This window comes from Moschus berezovskii, chromosome Y (assembly GCF_049115385.1).
Source record: "Moschus berezovskii isolate FMDL1 chromosome Y, NW_MosBer_1.0, whole genome shotgun sequence".
NCBI classification, from domain to species: domain Eukaryota; kingdom Metazoa; phylum Chordata; class Mammalia; order Artiodactyla; family Moschidae; genus Moschus; species Moschus berezovskii.
The window spans coordinates 17,724,009-17,750,971 of NC_142489.1; the positions used below are offsets into that span (position 1 = coordinate 17,724,009).

The 26,963-nt window shown below is 39.5% G+C and overlaps 1 pseudogene; it reads left to right on the plus strand.

Moving 5' to 3' along the window:
- On the plus strand, window positions 1-26,961 carry LOC148773073 (endogenous retrovirus group PABLB member 1 Env polyprotein-like; annotated as a pseudogene).
- Window positions 26,962-26,963: the final 2 nt, after the last annotated feature.

Here is a 26,963-nt window from a genome sequence, read left to right on the forward strand (position 1 = left end):
ATGGGTCTGGTAACCTATACGGACTTGCTTTTACTGACTACAAAAGTCCTTGATCTGCCATTTGACCCTCAAGACAACACCTTCCTGTCCTGGGATCCTTCTTGTGCTGGATTCCACAATCAGTCTAATTGGTAGGTATACAGAGCACTACCCTCCTCATCAGTGAAAGATTTAACATGGTGGGTTTCTCTGCTTCATGGAAAGCACTTTCTTCGACTCCATGAATCTGATGACATCTAATATGGACTGGTATAACTTATTGTACCTTAACTTTGGACATAATGTGACCTTTACCTTCAATTATGTATTATCTTGGTTTAACAAATATTTTGCTACACACAAGACAAAAGGGTCTGCATCGGGTTTTGTTTTTTTTTGTTTTTATTTTTTTCCTGATTTTATCAGATATGGGATGAGGTCATGTGGCTAACTCCTGAAAAGGGACACCTACTATCTAACATCATCATATGTTGGGAAGAAATAGAACCATCCCCACAAGGCAGCCAACAAGTTGATTATAATGACTGGAAACAATTGGGATTTTTGCCTCGAGAAATATGCAATGTGATCATTCCTGTGTTTTCCGATCCTGTTTCAGGTTCTCCTTTCACCTGGCCAGGAAGTGATTAGGACTGGATCCCTCAGTCATGCTGACTTGCTCCAAAATGGACCTACAAGATATTTAACTCTTATCTATGGGTGTGTAACCGTGGCTACATGGGAAGATGAACCTAGGTCTATCTTTTACTCATGGTGTCATTTTTTCAGACACCAGAGAAGCCTACTAATCTGCCACATAGATTTAAAAATTGGCACTCTGAAAATAAGCAATATCATTTTATGTCTTTTTCCTCTATGCTCAAACGGTTTGGGCAAAATCTGTATTTCACTGGTATGATTACATGACTGCACTATTCTTTCTCTCTATGGGAACTACCGATGCCGTGCTCTCTAACTAACCTGACTCAACAGGTTTTACAGGATCCACAAAAAGCTATTTCAGCCCTTAATGCTTAACAGATACAAATTAGAAAGGTGATTTTACAAAACAGATTGGCCTTACATATCCTAATGGTTGCAAAAGGAGGAACTTGTGCTATTATTCATAATTAATGTGGTGAATATCTACCAAATATGAGCACTAATGTAACTCATTTTACTACACACATGAAGAAGATGTTTCAGTCTTTGGATACTACTAACGTCTCGGTCACTTTATTTTGGGAAGAGTTTACCATGTCTCCATGGTGGAAAAGTATTTTAATCATAATACTTCTAACAGTTTTGTTTTTACAATTAACACACTGCCTCTGTAACAGTGTGTAGCTCGACTTGTTTCCAGGTGTCTGAAATCTTTTAATTGACAAACGACTGCCCATTTTCCTATGATTCCCACACCTCCTCCAACTGTATCTTGCGGCCTCTGGATCAGAGACCCTCAATATGAGGGTTAGGAGAATATGTTTCCTCAACAATTTAGGGACAGGCTCCATCTCGCAGAAAGTAGGTACAGAATGAAAATGTTGGCCCATTCCCTTGAGGACATATTTTTTCTAAAAAAAAAAGTTGTGGAGGGTGAGACATTTAATCATTAGATAGATTGATAAGAAGTCTGGGATCCACAAGGAGGAGATAGAATGGTAGAAATAAATGAAACAGAGAGAAAAAAAGAAAAATGAATTAAAAGGAACCAGGACAATCTCAGAGACCTCAGGGACAATGTTAGATGCCCCAATATTCAAATCATAGGAGTCCCAGAAGAAGAAGACAAAAGGAAAGACCATTAGAAAACACTGGAGGATATAACAGTTGAAAATGTCCCCAAAATGGGGAAAGAAATAATCACCCAAGTCCAAGAATCCAGGGAGTCCAAAACAGGATAACCCCAAGGTGAAACACCCCAAGACACATATTAATCAAATTAACAGAGCTCAAACACAAAAAACAAATATTAAAAGCAGCAAGTGGAAAGCAAGAAATAGCACACAAGGGAATCATGATCAGGATAACAGCTGATCTTTCAATAGAAACTCCTCAGGCCAGGAGAGAGTGGCAGGGCATGCTTAAAGTGTTGAAAGAAAATAACTTACTGTACCCAAAAGGATCTCATTCAAATATAAAGGAGGAAACACAGAAAGAGTTTATAAACTCGAACCCAAAACAATAAAGTCAATGGCAATGGGATCATAGTTATCAATAATTACCTTAAATGTAAACAGTTTGAATGTCCCAACCAAAAGACGAAGATTGGCTGAAAGGGTACAAAATCAAGACCCCTATATATGTTGTCTACAAGAGACCCAGCACGAAAAAAGGGACACATACAGATTGAAAGTGAAGGGCTGGAAAAAGATATTCCACTCAAATAGAGACCAAAAGTAAACAGGAATAGCAATGCTCATATCAGATAAAATAGGCTTTAAAGCAAAGGCCGTGAAAAGAGACAAAGAAGGACACTACATATTGATCAAAGCTCAATCCAAGAAAAAGATATAACAAGTATAAATATGTATGTACCCAACAAAGGAGCACCACAATATGTAAAATAAACGCTAACAAGTGTGAAAGGGGAAATTAAAAATAACAATATAATAGTGAGAGACTTTAATACGCCACTAAGAGCTATGGAGAGATCAACTAAACAGAAAATTATCAAGGAAACACAAACATTAAATGATACAATAGACCAATTAGACCTAACTGATATCTATAGGACATTTCCCCCCGGAACAATGAATTTCACCCTCCTCTCAAGTGCACACAGAATCTTCACCAGGATAGACCATGTCCTGGGCCATAAATCTAGTCTTGGTAAATTCAAAATAATTGAAATCATTCCAAGCATCTTTTCTTACCAAAATGCAGTAAGATTAGATCTCAATTACAGGAGAAAAACTGAAAAATTCCAACATATGGAGGCTGAAGAACATGCTACTGAAAACCAACAAATCATAGAGGAAAGCAAGAAAGAAATCCACATATGCATAGAAACGAATGAAAAGGAAAACACAAGAATCCCAAACCTGTGGGACACTGTAAAAGCAGTTCTAACTGGAAGGTTCATAGCAATACAGACATACCTCAAGAAACAAGAAAAAAGTCAACTAAATAACCTAACACTGCACCTAAAGCAACTAGAAAAGGAAGAAATGAAGAACCCCAGGGAATAGAGAAGGAAAGTAATTTTAAAAATTAGGGCAGAAATAAATGGAAAAGAAACCAAAGAGACCATAGAAAAAAATCAACAATGCCAAAACTGGTTCTTCGAGAGGGTAAATAAAATTGACAAACAACTAGCCAGACAGAACAAGAAAGAAAGGGAGAAAAAACAACTCAATAAATTAGAAATAAAAAAGGAGAGATCACAAAACAGCAAAGAAAAACAAAGGATCACAAGAGACTACTATCAGCAATTATATGCCAATAAAATGGACAACTTCCAAGAAATGAACAAATTCTTAGAAAAGTAAAACTTTCCAAAACTGAACCAGGAAGAAACAGAAAACCGTAATAGACACATTACAAGCACAGATTGAAACTGTAATCAGAAATCTTCCAGCAAACAAATGCCCAGGTTCAGATGGCTTCACAGCTGAATTCTGCCAAAAATTTAGCGACGAGCTAACACCTATCCCTGTTGGCTCAGAGGTTAAAGCATCTGCCTCCAATGTGGGAGACCCAGGTTTGATCCCTGGGTCGGGAAGATCCCCTGGAGAAGGAAATGGTAACCCACCCCAGTATTCTTGCCTGGAGAATCCTATGGACGGAGAAGCCTGATAGTCTACAGTCCACAGGGTCGCAAAGAGTCGGACACGACTGAGCGACGGAATGGAATGGAGAACGTATCTTACTCAGACTCTTAGAGAAAATTGCAAAAGAAGGTAAACTTACAAACTCATTCTATGAAGCCACCATCATCCTATTACCAAAACCTAACAAAGATGCCAAAAAAAAACCCCAAAACAAAACAGAGAGAGAGAGAACTACAGGCAATTATCACTCATGAATATAGGGCAAAAATTATTAATATATTCCTAAAAATCAGAATCCAAAAATCATTAAAAAGAGCATACATCGTGACCAATTGCGGCTTCATCCCAGGAATGCAAAGATTCTTCAACATCCACAAATCAATCAACGTAATACACCACATTAGCAAAATGAAAAATAAAACCATATGATTATCTCAATAGATGCAGAGAAAGCCTTTGACAAAATGCAACATCCATTTATGATTAAAACCCTCCAGAAGTCAGGAATAGAAGGAACATTCCACAACATAATAAAAGCCATATGACAAACCCACAGCAAACATTATCCTCAAAGGTGAAATAGTGAAAATATTTCCCCTAAAATCAGGTACTAGACAGGGGTGCCCACACTCACCACTACTATTTAACATAGTTTTAGAAGTTTTGGCCACAGCAATCAGAGCAGAAAAAGACATAAAACGAATCCAAAATGGAAAAGAAGAAGTAAAGCTCTCATTTTTTGAAGATGACATCATCCTCTACACAGAAAACCCTAAAGACTCTACCAGAAAATTTCTAGAGCTAATCAATGAATATAGTAAAATGCAGGATATAAAGTCAACACACAGAAATCCCTTGCATTCATTTACACTAATAATGAGAAAATAGAGAAATTAAGGAAACAATTCCATTCACCGTTGCAACGGAAAGAATAAAATACTTAGGAATATATCTACCTAAAGAAACAAAAGACCTATATACAGAAAACTATAAAACACTGGAGAAAGAAATCAGAGAGCACACAAATAGATGGAGAAATATACCGCGTTCATGAATCAGAAAAAAAAAATTGTGAAAATGAATATATTATCCTAAGTAATTTATAATTTCAATGCAATCCCTGTCAAACTACCAACGATATTTTTCACAGAGGTAGGACAAATAAGTTAACAATTTTTCAGTTGAGTTCAGTTCAGTCACTCAGTCGTGTACGACTCTCTGCGACCCCATGAATCACAGCACGCCAGGCCTCCCTGTCCATCACCAACTCCCGGAGTTCACTCAAACTCATGTCCACAGAGTCGGTGATGCCATCCAGCCATCTCATTCTCTGTCGTCCCCTTCTCCTCCCACCCCAAACCTTTCCCAGCATCAGAGTCTTCTCCAGTGAGTCAACTCGCCGCATGAGCTGCCCAAAGTATTGGAAGTTCAGCTTTGGCATCAGTCCTTCCAATGAATACCCAGGATTGTTCTCCTTTAGAAAGGACTGGTTAGACCTCCTTTCAGTACAAGGGACTCTCAAGACTCTTCTTCAACACCACAGTCCAAAACCATCAATTCTTCGGTGATCAACTCTCTTTCCAGTCCAAATCTCACATCCATACATGACCACGGGAAAAACCATAGCCTTGACTAGACGGACCTTTGTTGGCAAAGTAATGTCTCTGCTTTTTAATATGCTATCTAGGTTGGTCATAACTTTCCCTCCAAGGAGTAAGCATCTTTTAATTTCATGGCTGCAATCAGCATCTGCAGTGATTTTGGAGCCCCAAAAAATAAAATCTGACACTGTTTCCACTGTTTTACCATCTATTTCCGATGAAGTGATGGGACCAGAGGCCATGATTTTGTTTTCCGAAAGTTGAGCTTCAAGCCAGCTTTTTCACTCTTCTCTTTCACTTTCATCAAGAGGTTTTAAGTTCCTTTTCAATTTCTGCAGACTACCTGACCTGCCGCTTGAGAAACCTGTATGCAGGTCAGGAAGAAACAGTCAGAAGTGAACGTGGAGCAACAGACTGGTTCCAATAGGAAAAGGAGTACGTCAAGGCTGCATATCGTCACCTTTCTTATTTAACTTATATGCAGAGTATATCATGAGGACTGCTGGGCTGGAAGAAGCACAAGCTGGAATCAAGATTTCTGGGAGAAATATCAATAACCTTAGATATGCAGATGACACCACCCTTATGGCAGGAAGTGAAGAGGAACTAAAAAGCCTCTTGATGAAAGTGGAAGAGGAGAGTGAAAAGGTTGACTTGAAGCTCAACATTCAGAAAACAAACTGGTCCCATCACTTCATGGGAAATAGATGGAAAAACAGTGGAAACAGTGTCAGACATTAATTTTTTGGGCTCCAAAATCACTGCAGATGCTGATTGCAGTCATAAAATTAAAAGATGCTTACTCCTTGTTAGGAAAGTTATGACCAACCTAGATAGCATATTTGAAAGCAGAGACATTACTTTGCCAACCAAGGTCCCTCTAGTCAAGGCTATGGTTTTTCCCGTGGTCATGTATGAATGGGAGAGTTGGACTGTGAAGAAAGCTGATCACCGAATAATTGATGCTTTTGAACTGTACTGCTGGCAGGACTCATGAGAGTCCCTTGGACCGCAAGGAACTCCAACCAGTCCATTCTAGAGGAGATCAATCCTGAATGTTCATTGGAAAGACTGATGTTAAAGCTGAACCTCCAATACTTTGGGCACCTCATGCAGCGAGTTGACTCACTGGAAAAGACTCTGATGCTGGGAAAGGTTTGGGGCGGAAGGGGAAGGGGATGACAGAGAATGAGATGGCTGGATGGCATCACCGACTCTGTGGACATGAGTTTGAGTGAACTCCGGGAGTTGGTGATGGACAGGGAGGCCTGGCGTGCTGTGATTCATGGGGTCTCAAAGAGTCGGACACGACTGAGCGACTGAACTGAACCTACTTTCTACCATAAGGGTAGTGTCATCTGCATATCTAAGGTTATTGATATTTCTCCCAGCAATCTTGATTCCAGCTGTGCTTCTTCCAGCCCAGCGTTCCTCATGAAGAACTCTGCATATAAGTTAAACAAGCAGGGTGACAATATACGGCCTTGACGTACTTTTTTTCCTATTTGGAACCAGTCTGTTGTTCCACGTATAGTTCTGACTGCTGCTTCCTGACCTGCATACAGGTTTTTCAAGAGGCAGATCAGGTGGTCTGGGATTCCCATCTCTTTCAGAATGTTCCACAGTTTATTGTGATCCACACAGTCAAATGCTTTGGCAAAGTCAATGAAGCAGAAATAGATGTTTTTCTGAAACTCTCTTGCTTTCTCCATGATCCAGCGGATGTTTGAAATTTGATCTCTGATTCTTCTGCCTTTTCTAAAACCTGCTTGAACATCTGGGACTTCACAGTTCACATATTGCTAAAGCCTGGCTTGGAGAATTTTGAGCATGACTTTACTAGCGTGTTAGATGAGTGCAATTGTGCGGTAGGTTGAGCATTCTTTGGAATTGCCTTTATTTGGGATTGGAATGAAGACTGACCTCTTCCAGTCCTGTGGCCACTGCTGAGTTTTCCAAATTTGCTGGCATATTGAATGCAGCACTTTCACAGCATCATCTTTCAAAATTTGAAATATCTCACCTGGAATTCCATCACCTCCACTAGCTTTGTTCGTAGTAATGCTTACTAAGGACCACTTGACTTCACATTCCAAGATGTCTGGCTCTAGGTCAGTGATCACATTACCGTGACCATCTTAGTCGTGAAGATCTTTTTTGTACAGTTCTTCTGTTTATTCTTGCCACCCCTTCTTAATATCTTCTGCTTCTGTTAGGTCCATACCATTTCTGTTCTTTATCGAGCCCATCTTTGCATGAAATGTTCCCTTGGAATCTCTAATTTTCTTGAAGAGATCTCTTGTTTTTCCTATTCTGTTGTTTTTCTCTATTTCTTTGCATTGATCACTGAGGAAGGCTTTCTTATCTCTCCTTGCTATTCTTTGGAACTCTGCATTCAGATGCTTATATCTTTCCTTTTCTCCTTTGCTTTTCACCTCTCTTCTTTTCACAGCTATTTGTAAGGCCTCCTCAGACAGCCATTTTGCTTTTTTGCATTTCTTTTCCATGGGGAAGGTCTTGGTCCCTGTCTCCTGTACAATGTCACGAACCTCCATCCAGAGTTCATCAGGCACTCTATCTATCAGATCTAGTCCCTTAAATCTATTTCTCATGGGAATACAAAAAACCTCGAATAGCCAAAGCCATCTTGAAAAAGAAGAATGGAACTGGGGGAATCAAACTGCCGAACTTCAGGCTCTACTACAAAGTCACAGTCGTCAAGACAGTACGGTACTGGCATAACGATAGAAATATAGATCAATGGAACAAAATAGAAAGCCCGGAGATAAATCCATGCAACTATGAACACCTTATCTTTGAGAAAGGAGGCAAGAATATTCAATGAAGGAAAGTCAATCTCTTTAACAAGTGATGTTGCGAAATTGGTCAACGACTTGTAAAAGAATTAAACTAGAACTTTCGCTAACACCATACAAAAAATAAACTCAAAATGGATTAAAGTTCTAAATGTAAGATCGGAAACTGTACAACTCCTAGAGAAGGGGATCGGCAACATACTCTCCAACATAAATCCCAGCGGATCCTCCACGACCCACCTTCCAGAATAAGGGAAATAAATAAAAAATAAACAAATGCTACCTAATTAAAATTAAAAGCTTCAGCACAGCAAAGGAAACTGTAAGCAAGGTGAAAATATAGCCTTCAGAATGGCAGAAAATAATAGCAAATGAAGCAACTGACAAAGAATTAATCTCAAAAACATACAAGCAACTCCTGCAGCTCAATTCCAGAAAAATATACGACCCAGTCAAAGAATGGACTAAAGAACTACACAGACATTTCTACAAAGAAGACATACAGATGGCTAACAAAAACATCCAAAGATTCTCAACATCACATATTATCAGAGAAATGCAAATCAAAACCACAATGAGGTACCATTTCACACCAGTCAGAATGGCTGCTATCCAAAAGTCTACAAGCAATAAATGCTAGAGAGGGTGTGGAGAAATGGGAACCCTCTTACACTGTTGGTGGGAATGAAAACTAGTACAACCACTATGGAGAACAGTGTGGAGGGTCCTTAAAAATCTGGAAATAGAATTGCCATACGACCCAGAAATCGCATTCCTGGGAATACACAGCAAGGAAACCAGAATTGAAAGAAACACATGTCATGTTCTCCAGTGTTCATTGCAGTACTGTTTATTATAGCCAGGAAAAGGAAGCAACCTAGATGTCCATCTGTAGGTGATTGGATAAGAAAACGGTGGTACATATACACAATGGAGTATTACTCTTCCATTAAAAAGAATACATTTGAATCAGTTCTAATGGGATGGATGAAACTGAAGCCTATTATACAGAGTGAAGTAAGCCAGAAAGAAAAGCACCAATACAGTATACTAACGCATATATATGGAATTTAGAAAGAGGATAAAGATAACCCTGTATACAAGATGGCAAAAGAGACACAAAGGTATAGAACAGTTTTTTGCACTCTGTGGGAGAGGGCGAGGGTGGGTTGATTTGTGAGAATGGCATTGAAACATGAATATTATCAAAAGTGAAACGAATCGCCAGTCCAGTTTCAATGCATGATACACGATTCTCGGGGCTGGTGTACTGGGGTGAAACAGAGGGATGGGATGGAGAGGGAGGTGGGAGGGGGTTTCAAGATGTGGAACACATGTACACTTGGGGCAGATTCATGTCAATGTATCACAAAGCCAGTACAATAATATAAAAGAAAATATAAGTAAGTGAATAAATAAATGGAAAATATAAAACAAATCCATTTAGGGGAAAAACAAAACTAAACTGTTCTCTCATAAAGGAGTTCGTTCATATACAGGAGACTTCATATATGAGACAGTCTGAAACTCAGAAAAGTTCCCTCACCTTGCCATTCTGGTACCTTGACATTGTACCTCAATCCTCCAGAACTGTAAGAAAAAAAATTTCCATTGTGCAAATCACCTCATTGCATGGTATTTTCTTAAACCAGCTCATAGTACAGAGATAAATGCAACTACATCATATTCAGTTCAGTTCAGTCACTCAGTCGTGTTTGACCCATTGCGACCCCATGAACTGCAGCATGCCAGGCCTTATTGTCCATCCTCAATTCCTGGAGTTCATTCAATCTCACTTCCATCGAGTTGGTGATGCCACCCAGACATCTCATATCGTCTGTCGTCCCCTTCTCCTCCTGCTCCCAGTGCCTCCCAGCATCAGAATCTTTTCCAATGAATAATCTTTTCACATGAGGTAGCGAAAGTATTGGAGTCTCAGCTTCAACATCAGTCCTTGCAAATGAAAGGCTGTTGCGAATGACACAAAAACATTGGGATCTTGGCCCCCGGAGGAGGAGAATTCAATCTGGGGCCAGAGATGAGGCTTGATCTCTCAGAGCTTTTGTGCAATAAAGTTTTTTTTAGGAGATAGAGAAATCTTCTGACATAGACATCAGAAGGGGGAAGAAAGAGTACCCCCCTGCTAGTCTTCAGCTGGATGTTATATAGTCACTAGCAGTCTGTCAATGAAATAAAGGAATGTTTTAAGGCTCAGAATGGCACCAGGACCCTGACCCATAAAATGCATTTTGGGATAATCTTGACACCGGATGATTCATCCCAGGCCATAAAATAATTAACTTGAATCTTGCAGAAGGGCAGATTACTGTACAAATATTTTCATTTTAAATAGATTCAGTTCAGTTCAGTTGAGTCACTCAGTCGTGTCCGACTCTTTGCGACCCCATGAAGCAGAGCACGCCAGGCCTCCCTGTCCATCACCAACTCCCGGAGTTCACTCAAATTCATGTCTAGGGGAACAATATCTGAGTATAACATACTGGTTTGTCAAGTGGGTTCTGAGCCATTTGGTGGAACCGACTTGAAGATAGAGCCTGGGGTAAATGCCTAGTATATTCACATAGCATAATACCAAAGTTTCCATAAGAAAAATGCATTGCTTAACTCAATATTTGAGAACAGTTAACTTCAGGTGAAAACATGTGTTATTATGGCACACAGTATTTTAAGAGGAACTTACTTTTAAATTTTTATAGAGAAGAAAAAAGATCAAATTTGTTTCCTCTTGCCATTTAAGAGAGATAAAAATGTCTTGCACTTGCAGGCTATTTCCTCCATTTGGAGACCCCTCGCCTTCCTGCCTGTTACCCTCTCACAATGCACACCCAGAACTGATCTCCTTTAGAATTGACTGGTTGTATCTCCTTGCAGTCCAAAAGACTCTCAGAGGCTTCTCCAACAACACATTTCAAAAGCATCAATTCTTCGGTGCTCTGCTTTCTTCACAATCCAAATATGACAGCCATACACGACCACTGGAAAAACCATGGCCTTAACTAGACAGACCGTTGCTGGCAAAGTAATTTCTCTGCTTTTCAATATGCTATCAAGTTTGGTCATAAATTTTCTTGAAAGGAGTAAGTGTCTTTTAATTTCAAGGCTGCAATTATCATCTGCAGTAATTTTGGAGTCTAAAAAAACAAAGTCTGACCCACTTTCCCATTTCCCATGAAGTGATGGGACCAGATGCTGTGATCTTAGCTTTCTGAATATTGAGCTTTAAGCCAACTTTTTTACTCTCCTCTTTCACTTTCATCAGGAGGCTTCTGAGTTTCTTTTCACTTTCTTCCATGAGGGTGGTGTCATCTGCATATCTGAGGTTATTCGTATTTCTCCCAGCAATCTTGATTCCCGTCTGTGCTTCTTCCAGCCCAGCGTTCCTCATGATGTACTTTGCATAGAAGCTAAATAAGCAGGGTGACAATATACAGCTTTGACATACTGCTTTTCCTATTTGGAACCAGTCTGTTGTTCCATGTCCCGTTCTAACTGTTGCTTCCTGAACTGCATACAGGTTTCTTAAGAGGCAGGTCAAGTGGTCTGGTATTCCCATCTCTTTGTGAATTTTCCAGAATTGATTGTGATCCATACAGTCACATACATATTCAGTTCAGTTCAGTTCAGTCACTCAATCGTGTCCGACTCTTTGCGACCCCATGAATCACAGCACGCCAAGCCTCCCTGTCCATCACCAACTCCCGGAGTTCACTCAAATTCATGTCCATCGAGTCGGTGATGCCATCCAGCCATCTTATTCTCTGTCGTCCCTTATTCCTCCCAACCCTAATCATTCCAAGCATCAGACTCTTTTCCAGTGAGTCAATTCAGCGCATGAGGTGGCCAAAATATTGGAGTTTCAGGTTTAGCATCAGTCCTTCCAATGAACACCCAACTGATCTCCTTTAGAATGGACTGGTTGGATCTCCTTGCAGTCCAAGGGATTCTCAAGAGACTTCTCCAACACCACAGTTCAAAAGAATCAATTCTTTGGTGATGAACTTTCTTCACAGTCCAACTCTCACTCATCTCACACACTAGTAGAGTCATGCTCAAAATTCTCCAAGCCAGGCTTCAGCAATATGTGAACCATAAAATTCCAGATGTTCAAGAAGGTTTTAGAAAAGGCAGAGAAACCAGAGATCAAATTGCCAACATCCGCTGGATCAAGGAGAAAGCAAGAGAGTTCCAGAAAAAAACATCTATTTTTGCTTCATTGACTATGCCAAAGCCTTTGACTGTGTGGATCACAATAAACTGTGGAACATTCTGAAAGAGATTGGAATACCAGACTACCTGACCTGCCTCTTAAGGAACCTGTATGCAGGTCAGGAAGCAACAGTTAGAACTGGACATGGAACAACAGACTGGTTCCAAAGAGGAAAAGGAGTACCTCAAGGTTGTATCTTGTCACCCTGATTATTTCACTTATATACAGAGTACATCATGAGGAACCCTGGGCTGGAAGAAGCAAAAGCTGGAATCAAGATTGCCGGGAGAAATATCAATAACCTCAGATATGCAGATGACACCACCCTTATGGCAGAAAGTGAAGAGGAACTCAAAGGCCTCTTGATGAAAGTGAAAGAGGAGAGTGAAAATTTTGGTTTGAATCTGAACATTCAGAAAACGAAGATCATGGCATCTCGTCCCATCACTTCGTGGGAAATATATGGGGAAACAGTGGAAACTGTGTCAGATTTTATTTTTTTCGGCTTGAAAATCACTGCAGATGCTGATTGCAGCCATGAAATTAAAAGACGCTTACTCCTTGGAAGGAAAGTTATGACCAACCTAGATAGCATATTAAAAAGCAGAGACACATACATATTAGGAATGTGATTAAGGTAGAAGTTGTCTTTTTACACTGGGAGAAGATAGTTTATTCCTCAAATAAAGATGCATCTAGTTAGTAAACATCTGGGAGAAAAAAGAAAAAAATAAAGCAACCTCAACTTGAAGAATTATTTTTTATACCAGATAGTTTTTTGTATAAGTTCCACATGGAACTTAGTTTTCCTATCTTTGATGGGTGATGCCCATTTATCCTTCAAAATTTAACTGAAAATCCACCTCAATTCCCCTTCTTTATCACCCTGAGCAACTCATTGTAAACCAATTACGTGAGATTGATCTAGACAGACATTCTTGACAGGGGGGCATGGAGACCTAGTGGGCCAGATGGAAAGAGCAACCTATGCAAGTTTTATTGTCTGGAGAATCTCATGGACAGAGAAGCCTGGCGGGCTAGGGTCACAAAATGTTTGGGATGACTGAGTGTCTGAGCACAGGGGTGAAGAAGCGGTTATCACAGACAAACGCAAGAAAAATAGATTCAAAACAGCAAAATGGTCGTCTGAGGGTGCCTTACAAATAGCTATGAAAAGAAGAGAAGTGAAAGGCAAAAGAGGAAAGATATGCCAATCTGAATGCCCAATTCCAAAGAAAAGAAAGGACAGATGAGAAAGCCTTCCTCAGTGATCAATGATAAGTAATTAATAGAGGGAAACAGTAGAATGGAAAAGACGACCGTTTTCTTGTCTTCAAGAAAATTTGAGATAGCAAGGTAACGTTTCATGAAAAGATGGTGACAAGAATGGATAGAAATGGTATAGACTTAAGAGAAGCAGGAGGTTTAAGAAGAGTTGGCAAAAATACACAGGAGAGGTGCACATAAAAACTTAATGACCTAAACAACAATGATGATGTGATCACTCACCGAGAGCCAGATAACCTGAAATTCAAAGTCATCTGGTCCTTTGGAAGCATCACTATGAACACAGCTAGGGGACATGATGGAATTCCAGTTGAGCTATTTCAAGTCCTAAAATATGATGTTGATAAAATGCTGCACTCAAATTTTGAACATTTTTGGCAGTGGCTGCAGGATTGGAAAAGGTCAGTTTTCATTTCAATTGTTAAGAAAGGCAATACGGGGATGACCCAGAGGGAGGATAAAGGGAGGAGGGAGGTGGGAGGGCGGTTCAGGAGGGGGAAGTTATGTAAACCCAGGGCAAATTCATATCAATGTATGGCAAAACCAACCAATATAATATTGTAAAATAATTTGCCTCCAATAAAAAATAAATTAATTACCTAAAAAAAAAATAAAAAATAAAAAAAAAAAAGAGTAGAGCTCCTGACAGTTGGTTTAGAAGATATTTTGCTTTGGGTTTCTAGGATTGCCACTGATAGTAGGGTAACAGTTAAAAGTCCAAGTCAATTATCCTTCTTGGTCTCTAATGTACAGTAATATTTAATCTAACTTTGGTTCAAGACACCTTTGTGAATCTGGAGTCTATCCTGATAGACTGCCACAATGAGTTTACAAATTCTCAGCTTATTTGGAAAATATTTCCAACCTGGCAATCATGCCTAGTTAAACTTGCATAATTCTAGTAGCCAGGATCCAAGTAACTCATGGTTTTCTAGTGGTTTATAAATCTGATGATTTTGAATTACATGGTTTACTACATATTTACTACTTCATTACATATATTAACTACTGCTTTATAAATGAAGTTCCTTTTTCACAGGTGGTTCTGCTCCCAAGGAATCTGAGACTCCAAATTCTAGTATGTGTGTGGAGAGTTATCCACTTCTCTTACAACTGATTTATATAGCTTGTCCCAAAACACCCACTTACTTGATATAATTTATAAATTCTTGATATCAATAAAAACCGATATCAGTACTCACCTAGGCAGACTAAATTTAAAGGAAATCCTCAGCATCAGTTTACTAACTTTTTCTGTACATTCAGCTTTCCCTTTAAGGAACCTCTTTTTATTGGAATATCAGCATAGTAACTCAGAATGAAAGCACACATTGATCATGGATCAGCCATATCATTTGATTGTATCGTGACATTATTCTTCCTAATACCCTTAGCTGAGTATAACTACAAGAGCCACAGAGACATTTTTCTATGGGTTAACCTCTTTACAGCTTAAAGATTCCTCAGGATACAGTAAATATGAAATGATCTAGCAGATGCTCATGTTGGATCAATACCTCTTTTATGAAGGTACTAAAGCATCTCATTTGATTACTGTTTGGAACAACAAGGTAGCAGGAATCATCTCAGTGGGCTCACTCCTCCATTATGGACTCAAGACAGAATATTCCTAAGAATCCATAACTTGCTTTTGGGAAAAACAAAAATAATGCTTCCATTTCTACTAGCTGAAGAGATGGATGCCAATGGAGCTAATCTGGTTGCAGTCCCCCTTATTATTTGGCTGCCAGTATATACTTCATAATTGGGAAGATCCCCTGGAGTAGGAAATGACAAACCATTCCATTATTCTTGCCTGGAAAATTCCATGGACAGAGATGCCTATTGGGCTACAGTTCATAAAAAAAAAAAAAGAAAGGCAATACCAAAAATGTTCAAACACCACACAATTGATTGAGCTTATCTCAAACTTTTGCAAAGTGTGGTGAAAAGTCTCCAATAAAGGCTTCAACAGTAAATGAACCAATAACTTCCATATGTCCAAGTTGAATTTAGGAAAGGCAGAGAAACCAGTGTACACATTGGCAACATAGGTTGCCATCATGGAAAAATCAAGGGAATTCCAAAAAATATCTAATTATGCTTTATTTACTATGACAGAGTCTTTGACTGTGTGGATCACAACAACATGTGGAAAATTATTTGAGTTGAGACTACTAGGCCACTTACCTGCCTCCAGGGAAATCTGTGTGCAGGTCAAGAAGTAACAGTTAAAAACAGACATGGAACACCATGTCTGTTCAAACTTGGTTCAAAATTGGGAAAGGAGTATATAAAGGCTTTCTAGTATGGGGTGCTTATTGAACTTCTATTTAGACTACATCATGATAAATGCAGGCGATGATGAAGCACAAGGTGGAATCAAAATAGACGAGAAATATCAATAACTTCAGGTATGTAGATGACAACACCTTCATTTCAGAAAGTCAAGAGAAACTAAAAAGTCTCTTTAGGAAAGTGAAAGAAGTGAGTGAAAATTCTGGCTTAACACTGAGCATTTAACAATGATTATGACTCCTGGTCCCATCACTCCATGGCAAATAGATGGAAAAACAATGAAAACTGTGACACTCTTAACTTTCTTGGGCTCCAAAGTCACTGCAGATGATGACCACAGCTTTGAAATTATTCTTTTTTAATCTATTTATTTTATTGGAGGCTAATTACTTTACAATATTGTAGTGGATTTTGCCATACATTGACATGAATCACCATGGGTGTACTATGGGTTCCCCGTCCTGCTGGGTCGTATGGCAGTTCTTTTTCCAGAATTTGAAGGACTCTCCACACTGTTCTCCATAGTGACTGTGCTGTTGCATTCCCATCAACAGTGTAAGAGGGTCCCCTTTTCTCCACATCCTCTCCAGCATTTATTGCTTGTAGACTTTTGGATAGCAGCCTTTCTGACCGGCATGATATGGAACCTCTTTGTGCCAGTACCATGACTGTGGCTTTATTGTATAGGCTGAAGTCAGTCAGGTTGATTCCTCCAGTTCCATTCTTCTTTCTCAAGATTGCCTTGGCTATTCGAGGTTTTCTGTATTTCCATACAAATTGTGAAATTATTTTTTAAAATTTATTTTAATTGGAGGCTAATTACTTTGTATTATTGTATTGGTTTTGCCATACATTGACATGAATCTGCCCTAAGCGTACATGTGTTCCCCATGTTGAACCCCCCTTCCTCCTCCCTCCCCATCCCATCCCTCTGGTTCATCCCAGTACACCAGCCCCGAGCATCCTGTATCATGCATTGAACCTGAACTTGCGATTTGTTTCACAAATGATAATATCCATGTCTCAGTGCCATTCTTCCAAATCATCCCACCCTTGCCCTCTCCCACAGAGTCCAAAAGACTGTTCTATACACCTGTGTCTCTTTTGCTGTCTCGTATACAGGGTTATCACATTTATCTTTCTTAATTCCATTTATGTGTTAGTATACTGTATTGGTATTTTTCTTTCTGGCTTACTTCACTCTGTATAATAGTCTCCAGATTCATCCCCCTCATTAGTACTGATTCAAATGTATTGTTTTTAATGCCTGAGTAATACTCTATTGTGTATATGTACCACCGCTTTCTTATCCATTCGTCTGTAGATAGACATCTAGGTTGCTTCCATATCCTGGCTATTAGAAACAGTGCTGCGATGAACATGGAAAGTTTGAAATTATTTCTTCCATTTCTGTGAAAAATACCATTGGTAGCTTGATAGGATTTGCATTGAATGTGTAGATTGCTTTGTTTAGTATACTCATTTTCACTAACTTGATTCTTCCTATCCATGAACATGATGTACTTCTCCATCAATTTGTGCCCTCTTTGATTTCCTTTATCACTGTTTTATTGTTTTCTATATATAGGTCTTCTGTTTCTTTAGGAAGATATATTCCCAAATATTTTCTCTTTTTCGTTGCAGTGGTGAATGGAATTGTTTCCTTAATTTATCTTTCTGTTTACGCATGTTTAGTGCATAGGAATACAAGGGATTTCTCTGTGTTAATTTTACATCCTGAAATTTTACTAGATTATTTGATTAGCTCTAATAATTTTTTGGTGGAGTCTTTAGGGTTTTCCACATAGAAGATCATGTCATCTGCAAACATTGAGCATTTACTTCTTCTTTTCCAATCTGGATTCTTTTAGTTCTTTTCCTTCTCTAATTGCTGTGGCTAAAACTTCCAAAATTACATTTCATAGTAGTGGTGAGACTGTGCACACTTCTCTTTTTCCTGTATTTAAGGAAAGTACTTTCAATTTTTCACCTTTGAGGATAATGTTTGCTGTGGGTTTGTCTTATATAGCTTTATTTTTAAATTTATTTTGGAGGCAAATTACCATACATTAATATATTGGCTGGTTTTGCCATATATTGACACGAATCCACCCCTGGTGTACATGTGTTCCCTTTCTTGAACCCCCCTCCTACCTCCCTCTTCTCCATATCCTCCCTCCAGGTCATCCCCGTGTACCAGCCCAAGCATCCTGTATCATGCGTCGAACCTGGACTGGTGATTCATTCCACATATGATAATATGCATGCTACAATGCCGTTCTCCCCAACCATCCCACATTCACCCTCTCCCACAGAATCCCAAAGACTGTTCTATATGCCTATGTCTCTTTTGCAGTCTCATATACAGGGTTAATGTTACCATCTTTCTAAATTCCATATGTAAGCATTAGTATACTGCGTTGATGTTTTTCTTTCTGGCTTACTTCACTCTGTATAATAGGCTCCAGTTTCATCCACCTCATTAGAACTGATTCAAATGCAATTTTTTGATTGCGGAAAAATACTCCATTGTGTATATGTACCAAAGCTTCCTTATCCATTCATCTACAGATGGACATCTAGGTTTCTTCCATGTCCTGGCTATTATAAACAGTGCTGCAATGAACATTGGAGTACATGTATTTCTTTCAATTCTGGTTTCCTCGGTGTGTATGCCCAGGAGTGTGACTGCTAGATCATATGGCAGTTCTATTTCCAGTTTTTTGAGGAATCTCCACACTGTTCTCCATAGTGGCTGTATTAGATTGCATTCCTACCAACAGTGTAAGAGGGTTCCCTTTTCTCCACACCCTCTGCAGCTTTTTTTGCATGTAGACTTTTGGATAGCAGCCATTCTGACTGGTGTGAAATGGTATCTCACTGTGGTTTTGATTTGCATCTCTCTGATTATGAGGGATGTTGAGCATGTCTGCTTTGTAGAAATGTCTGTTTAGTTCTTTGGCCCATTTTTGATTCGGTCACTTAGTTTTCTGGAATTTAGCTGCAGGAGATGCTTGTATATTTTGGAGATTAATCCTCTCTCAGTTGCTTCATTTGCTATTATTTTCTCCCATTGTGAAGGCTCTCTTTTCACCTTGTTTATAGTTTCCTTTGCTGTGCAGAAGCTTTTGGTTTTAATTAACTCCCATTTGTTCATTTTTTCTTTTATTTCCTATATTCTGGGAGGTGGGTCTTGGAGGATGCTGCTGTGATTTATGTCGGAGAGTGTTTGGCCTACGTTCTCCTCTAGGGGTTTTATAGAATCTGATATTACATTTAGCTCTGTAGTCCATTTTGAGTTTATTTTGGTGTATGGTGTTAGGAAGTGTTCTACTTTCATTCTTTTACAAGTGGCTGACCAGTTTTCCCAGCACCACTTGTTAAAGCGACAGTCTTTTCTCCATTGTATATTCTTGCCTCCTTTGTGAAAGATAAGGTGTCCATAGGTGCGTCGATTTATCTCTGGGTTTTCTATTTTGTTCCATTGATCGATATTTCTGTCTTTATGCGAGTACCATACTGTCTTGATGACTGTGGCTTTGTAGGAGAGCCTGAAGTCCGGCAGGTTAATTCCTCCAGTTCCATTCTTCTTCTTCAAGATTGCTTTGGCTATTCGAGCTTTATTGTATTTCCATACAAATTGTGAGATTATTTGTTCTAGTCCTGAGAAAAATATCGTTGGTAGCTTGATAGGGATTGCAGTGAATGTATAAATTACTTTGGGTAGTATACTAATTTTCACAATATTTATTCTTCCAATCCACGAACACGGGATACTTCTCCATCTATAAGTGTCCTCTTTGATTAATTTCACTAGTGTTTTATAGTTTTCTATGTATAACTCAAAAGCCTCTTGATGAAAGTGAAAGAGGAGAGTGAAAAGGTTGGCTTGAAGCTCAACATTCAGAAAACAAAGATCATGGCATCTGGTCCCATCACTTCATGGGAAATAGATGGAAAAACAGTGGAAACAGTGTCAGACTTTGTTTTTTTGGGCTCCAAAATCACTGCAGATGCTGATTGCAGCCATGAAATTAAAAGACGCTTGCTCCTTGGAAGGAAAGTTATGACCAACCTTGATAGTATATTAAAAAGCAGAGACATTACTTTGCCGACCAAGGTCCGTCTAGTCAAGGCAATGGTTTTTCCCGTGGTCATGTATGGATGTGAGAGTTGGACTGTGAAGAAAGCTGATCGCCGAAGAATCGATGCTTTTGAACTGTGGTGTTGGAGAAGACTCTTGAGAGTCCCTTATACTGCAAGGAGATCCAACCAGTCCATTCTAAAGGAGATCAATCCTGGATGTTCATTGGAGGGACTGATGCTAAAGCTGAAACTCCAATACTTTGGCCACCTCATGAGACGAGTTGACTCACTAGAAAAGACTCTGATGCTGGGAAGGGTTGGGGGCGGGAGGAGAAGGGGACGACGGAGAATGAGATGGCTGGATGGCATCACCGACTCTGTGGACATGAGTTTGAGTGAACTCCGGGAGTTGGTGATGGACAGGGAGGCCTGGCGTGCTGTGATTCATGGGGTCGCGGATAGTCGGACACGACTGAGCGACTGAACTGAACTGAACTGAACTGATGTATAAATCTTTTGTTTCCTTAGGTAGATATATTCCTAAGTATCTCATTCTTTTTGTTACAAGAGTGAATGTAATAGTTTCCTTAATTTATCTTTCTATTTTCTCATTATTAGTGTATAGGAGTGCAAGGGATTTCTGTGTGTTGACTTTATATCCTGCAACTTTACTGTATTCATTGCTTAGCTCTAGTAGTTTTCTGGTAGTGTCTTTAGGGTTTTCTGTGTAGAGGATCAGGTCATCAGCAAATAGTGAAAGTTTTGCTTCTTCTTTTCCAATTTGTATTCCTTTTATGTCTTTTTCTGCTCTGATTGCTGTAGCCAAAACTTCCAGAACTATGTTGAATAGTAGTGGTGAGAGTGGGCACCCTTGTCTTGTTCCTGACTTTAGGGGAAATGCTTTCAATTTTTCACCATTGAGGATAATGTTTACTGTGGGTTTGTCATATATAGCTTTTATTAGGTTGAGATATATCCCTTCTATTCCCACTTTCTGGAGGTTTTTTATCATAAATGGATGTTGTATTTTGTCAAAAGCTTTCTCTGTATCTATTGAGATAATCATATGATTTTTATTTTTCAGTTTGTTAATGTGGTGTATTACGTTGATTGATTTGCGGATATTGAAGAATCCTTGCTTTTCTGGGATAAAGCCCACTTGGTCATGATGTATGAGCTTCTTAATGTGTTGTTGGATTCTGATTGCTAGAATTTTGTTAAGGATGTTTGCATCTATGTTCATCAGTGATATTGGACTGTAGTTTTCTTTTTTGTGGGATCTTTACCAGGTTTTAGGATTAAGGTTATGGTGGCCTCATAGAAAGAGTTTGGAAATTTCCCTTCCTCAACAATTTTTTGGAACATTTTGAGTAGAACAGGTGTTAGCTCTTCTCTAAATTTTTGGTAGAATTCAGCTGTGAAGCCGTCTGGGCCTGGGCTTTTGTTTGCTGGAAGCTTTCCCATTACTTCCTCTATTTCCGTGCTTGTGATGGGTCTGTTCAGATTTTAAATTTTTTCCTGGTTCAGTTTTGGCAAGGTGTACTCCCCTAGGAATTTGTCCATTTCTTTCAAGTTATTCATTTTATTGCCATATAATTGCTGATAGTATTCTCTAATAATCCTTTGTATTTCTGTGTTGTCGGTTGTGGTCTCTCCGTTTTCATTTCTAATTTTATTGACTTGATTCTTCTCCCTTTGTTTCTTGATGAGTCTGGCTAGTGCTTTGTCAATTTTATTTACCTTCTCAAAGAACCAGCTTTTGTCTTTGATGATTTATGCTATGGTCTCTTTGTTTCTTTTGAATTTATCTCTGCCCTAATTTTTACGATTTCTTTCCTTCTACTAACCCTGGGGATCTTCCTTTCTTCCTTTTCTAGTTTCTTTAGATGTAGAGTTAGGTTATTTAGTTGACTTTTTTCTTGTTTCTTGAGGTGTGCCTGTATTGCTATGAACTTCCCCCTTAGCACTGCTTTTACAGTGTCCCAGAGGTTTGGGGTTGTTTAGTTTTCAGTTTCATTCATTTCTATGCATATTTTGACTTCTCTTTTGATTTCTTCTATAATTTGTTCATTATTCTGCAGCGTGTTGTTCAGCCTCCATATGTTGGCATTTTCAATAGTTTTTCTCCTGTAATTGACATCTAATCTTACTGCCTTGTGGTCCGAAAAGATGCTTGGAATGATTTCAATTTTTTTTTTTTTTTTGATTGTACCAAGGCTAGATTTATGGCCCAGGATGTGATCTATTCTGGAAAATGTTCCAAGTGCGCTTGAGTAAAGGGTGAAATTCATTGTTTTGGGGTGAATTGTCCTATAGAGATCTATTAAGTCTAACTGGTCTATTGTATCATTTAAAGTTTGTGTTTCCTTGTTAATTTTCTATTTAGTTGATCTATCCATAGATGTAAGTGGAGTATTAAAATCTCCCACTCTTGTTGTGTTATTGTTAATTTCCCCTTTCATAGTTGTTAGTAATTGTCTTACATATTGCGGTGCTCCTATGTTGGGTGCATAAATATTTATAATTGTTTTATCTTCTTCTTGGATTGATCCTTTGATCATTATGTAGTTTCCTTGTCTCTTTTCACAGCCTTTGTTTTAAAATCTATTTTATCTGATATGAGTATTGCTACTTCTGCTTTCTTTTGGTCTCTATTTTCATGGAAGAACTTTTTCCAGCCCTACACTTTCAGTCTGTGTGTGTCCCTCGTTTTGCGGTGGGTCTCTTGTAGACAACATATATGGGGGTCTTTTTTTGTATCCATTCAGCCAGCCTTTGTCTTTTTGTTGGGGTATTCAACCCATTTACGTTTAAGGTTATTATTGATAAGTATAATCCCATTGACATTTTCTTTATTGTTTTGGGTTCAAGTTTATATACCCTTTCTGTGTTTCCAGTCTAGAGAAGATCCTTTAGTATTTGTTGGAGAGCTGGTTTAGTGATGCTGAATAATCTCAGCTTTTGCTTGTCTGTAAAGCTTTTGATTTCTCCTTCATATTTGAATGAGATCCTTGCTGGGTACAGTAATCTGGGCTGTAGGTTACTTTCTTTCATCACTTTAAGTATGTCTTTCCATTCCCTCCTGGCCTGAAGAGTTTCTGCTGAAAGATCAGCTGTTATCCTTATGGAGATCCCCTTGTGTGTTATTTGTTGTTTTTCCCTTGCTGCTTTTAATATTTGTTCTTTGTGTTTGATCTTTGTTAATTTGATTAATATGTGCCTTGGAGTATTTCGCCTTGGGTTTATCCTGTTAGGAACTCTCTGTGTTTCTTGGATTGGATGATTATTTCCTTCCCCATTTTAGGAAAATTTCCCACTATTATCTCCTCAAGTATTCTCTCTTGGTCTTTCTTTTTGTCTTCTTCTTCTGGGACTCCTATGATTCGAATGTTGGGGCGTTTAACATTGTCCCACATGTCTCTAATATTGTCTTCATTTCTTTTAATTCGTTTTTCTTTCTCCATCTCTGTTCCATTTATTTCTACAATTCTACCTTCTAGCTCACTTATCCTGTCTTCTGCCTCTGTTATTCTACAGTTTGTTCCCTCCAGAGTGTTTCTGATCTCATCTATTGCATTATTCATTGGATATTGACACATTTTTATTTCCTGTAATTCCTTATTAAACATTTCTTGCATCCTCTCAATCCTTTCCTCCAGTTTTTTTTATCTGTAACTCCATTTTACTCTCCAGATTTTGAATCAATTTCAAAATTAAAATTTGAAATTCTTTATTGAGTAGGTGCCCTATATCTTCCTCTTTTGTTTGTGTTGGTGAGCATTTATCCTATTCGTTTACTTGCTGGGTATTTATCTGCCTCTTAATCTTGCTTATATTGCTGTGTCCAGGGTGGCCTTGCCGTCTTCTGCCAGTTTGTGGAGTTCTCTTTATTATGTAGTTACCTCATTTTGTGTGGGGTTTGATGGGTGACTTGTCAAGGTTCCCTGGTTGTGGAAGCTTGTTTAGATGTTCTGGTCGGTGGAGCTGGATTTCTTCTCTCTGGAGTGAAATGAAGTGTCTAGTGATGAGTTTGAGATGTCAGTCGGTTTGGAGTGGCTTTGTGCAGCCTGTATATTGAAGCTCAGGGCTATTCTCCTCTGTTGCTGGAGAGTTTGTGTAGTATGTCTTTCACTGAAACTTGTTGACCCTTGGGTGGTGCCTGGTTTCAGTGTACGTATGGAGGCATTTGATGAGTACTTATCAATTAATATTCTCGGGAACAGGAGATCTCTGGTGTTCTCAGGATTTGGACTTAAGCCTCTGCCTCTGTTTTTCAGTCTTATTCTTGCAGTAGGCTCAAGGTTTCTCCCTCTGTTACTTCCAAGGCAGTTCCTTCTTTTGAAAAAGCTCTTCTGTTTTCTGGTCTCCTCACTGTCAAATTCCCGTCCTGACACTAGGATGCGGTGGAGGAAACGTGTTTTTTTTTTTTTTTTTCCTTGCTCACCTGATCGATCCTGCTGTGGGAAGGGAGGAACGCAGCTAACAATATCCCTGGCGTCTGTGGGGAGTGCTCACAGTGTCTTGGCTACACTGGGAATGCTCCCACTCGAGGCGTGTGTGCTTTCCCTGTTTATGCTGCTTAGGCTCTAGGTTGCTCTGCTGTGAGCTGTCCACAGCTGGCACTGTGTTGCATGCCACTTCCCAGGTCTGAGCGTTTCAGTTTCAGGTCCTTGGATACTCGACAAAGGCACAGACTTGGCTGGGCCTGCATTTTGTGACTTCCCCTGTCTGAGCAGCTCAGGTGACCAGGCGTTTGGCGAGCACGGTCACTGCGACTTATCCTCTTCCTGGTCTCCACCGCTCGGTTTTCTGTGAGTACATCCGGAGCAGTTTCTCAGGCGGATATTGACCGCCCAGAACCCAAGAAGCCCTGGCCATTAAGGAAACCTGCCTGCAGCTTGGCAAGGAAGCCTCTCTGGGGCTGCGGCTGCCCCCGCCCCGGCGCTGTCTGTCCTCCCCGCCTGTGTCGGTGGGGGCTGGGGGATGGGCCGCTCGCTACCAGCTCGCTCCACTCAGTGCCCTGTTCTGTGGGCAGGGCTGTCAGAGTCTTGGGTTGGGGCTTTTCACAGGCTATTCCTATCCTTTTTGCCTTTTAGCTGCAGCTTCTGTTTTGGTATCTTAAGTTCGTGCCCTCAGTTTGCCCTGGGGCGTTCAAGCCTGGTTCTCCCTCTAAGCGCCACCTCCCACGCCTCCCTGCCCAGCCCCTGCCTGCTAGTGGTGGGCGAAGGCATCTGCGCAGCTTCTCCGCTGAGAGTTTCCTCTGGGCACTTAGTCTGTGAGTATTAATTATTTATGTCTTTTGTCTCCCAGTTATTCGTCCCTCTGAGGTTCCACTCACCAGGGTTTCCAGGTGTTTGGAAACTTCTCTTTTTTTTTCTTTTTAAACCTCCCTTCCCGGGACGGAGCTCCGTCCCTCCCTCTTTTGTCTCTCTTGTTATCTTTTATACTATTTCCTACCTCCTTTCGACGACTATGGGCTGCTTTTCTGAGTGCCTGATGTCCTCTGCAGTATTCAAATGTTGTTTTGTGGGATTTATTCAGCGTTCAAATGTTCTTTTGCTGATTTTGTGGGGGAGAAAGTGGTCGCCCTGTCCTATTCCTCCACCATCTTCTTCATTCCTATATAGCTTTTCTTATGTTAAAAAATGTTCCTTCTATTCCTGCTTTCTGGAGTTTTTTTTTTTTTTTTAAATCATAAATGGATGTTGAATTTTCTTAAAAACTTTTTCTGCATATATTGAGATAATCAAATGGTTTTATCTTTCAGTTTATGTGTATTATATTGATTGAATTGAAAAGTTAAAAAAAAAAAAAAACCTTACATCCCTGGATCAAGCCCACTTGGTCATGATGTATGATCTTTTTAATATGTTGTTTGATTGTGTTTGCTAGAATTTTGTTAAGGACTTTTGCATCTATGTTCATCAGTGATACTGGCCTGTAGTTTTCATTTTTTGTCATCTTTGTCTGGTTATGGTATTAGGGTGATGTTGTCCTCCTAGACTGAGTTTGGAAGTTTACCTTCCTTTTCAATTTTCTGGAAGACTTTGAGTAGAATAGGCACAGATATGAAAATAAAAGACACTTGCTCCTTGGAAGAAAAGCTATTATAAAATTAGACAGCATATTAAATATCAGAAACATTATTTTGCTAACAAAGACATGTCTATTTAAAGCTATAGTTTTTCTGGTAGCCATGTTTGAATGTGAGATTTGGACCATAAAGAAAGCTGAGCACATAAGAATTGTTGCTTTTGATCTGTGGTGTTGGGTAAGACTCTTGAGAGTCCCTTGGATATCAGCAAGAAAATCAAATCCATCAATCATAAAAAAATCATTCCTGAATTTCTTTGGAAGGACTTACTTTGAAGCTCAAATAATTTGATCACCTAATGTGAAGGACTGACTCATTAGAAAAGATCCTAATGCTGGTAAGACTGAATGCAGGAGCAGAAGGTGATGACAGGGGGTAAGATGGCTGTATGGAATCACTGACTTGAGGTAAATCATTTTACATAAGTTCTGGGCATTGATGATGTGCAGGTGACCTCTTTCATGTCACGGGGTCCCAAAGAGTTGGTGAACACTAAGCAACCGAACTGAACTGAGGGGTGAAGAGGATATCCTTGCAATCAGAACAGCCTATATCGGGAGTCAGAACCCAAATAAGTTGAATGGAAAAGATCCTCCATACCAAGGAAGGAATGGGTATTGCATGAGATGTCTGAACTTGAGCAGACAAAATAGGATATGCATCGTAGGATGTGTCATGGGCAGTCAGTGCCAAAGTGGATTTAAGAGGCATTCATAGAGAAGAGCAACTGGCCATGAGAGATCCGTTTGATTCTGAGGATATTAAAGAGGCTGGCCTGATGTGGAAAGCTAAAACCTAAGT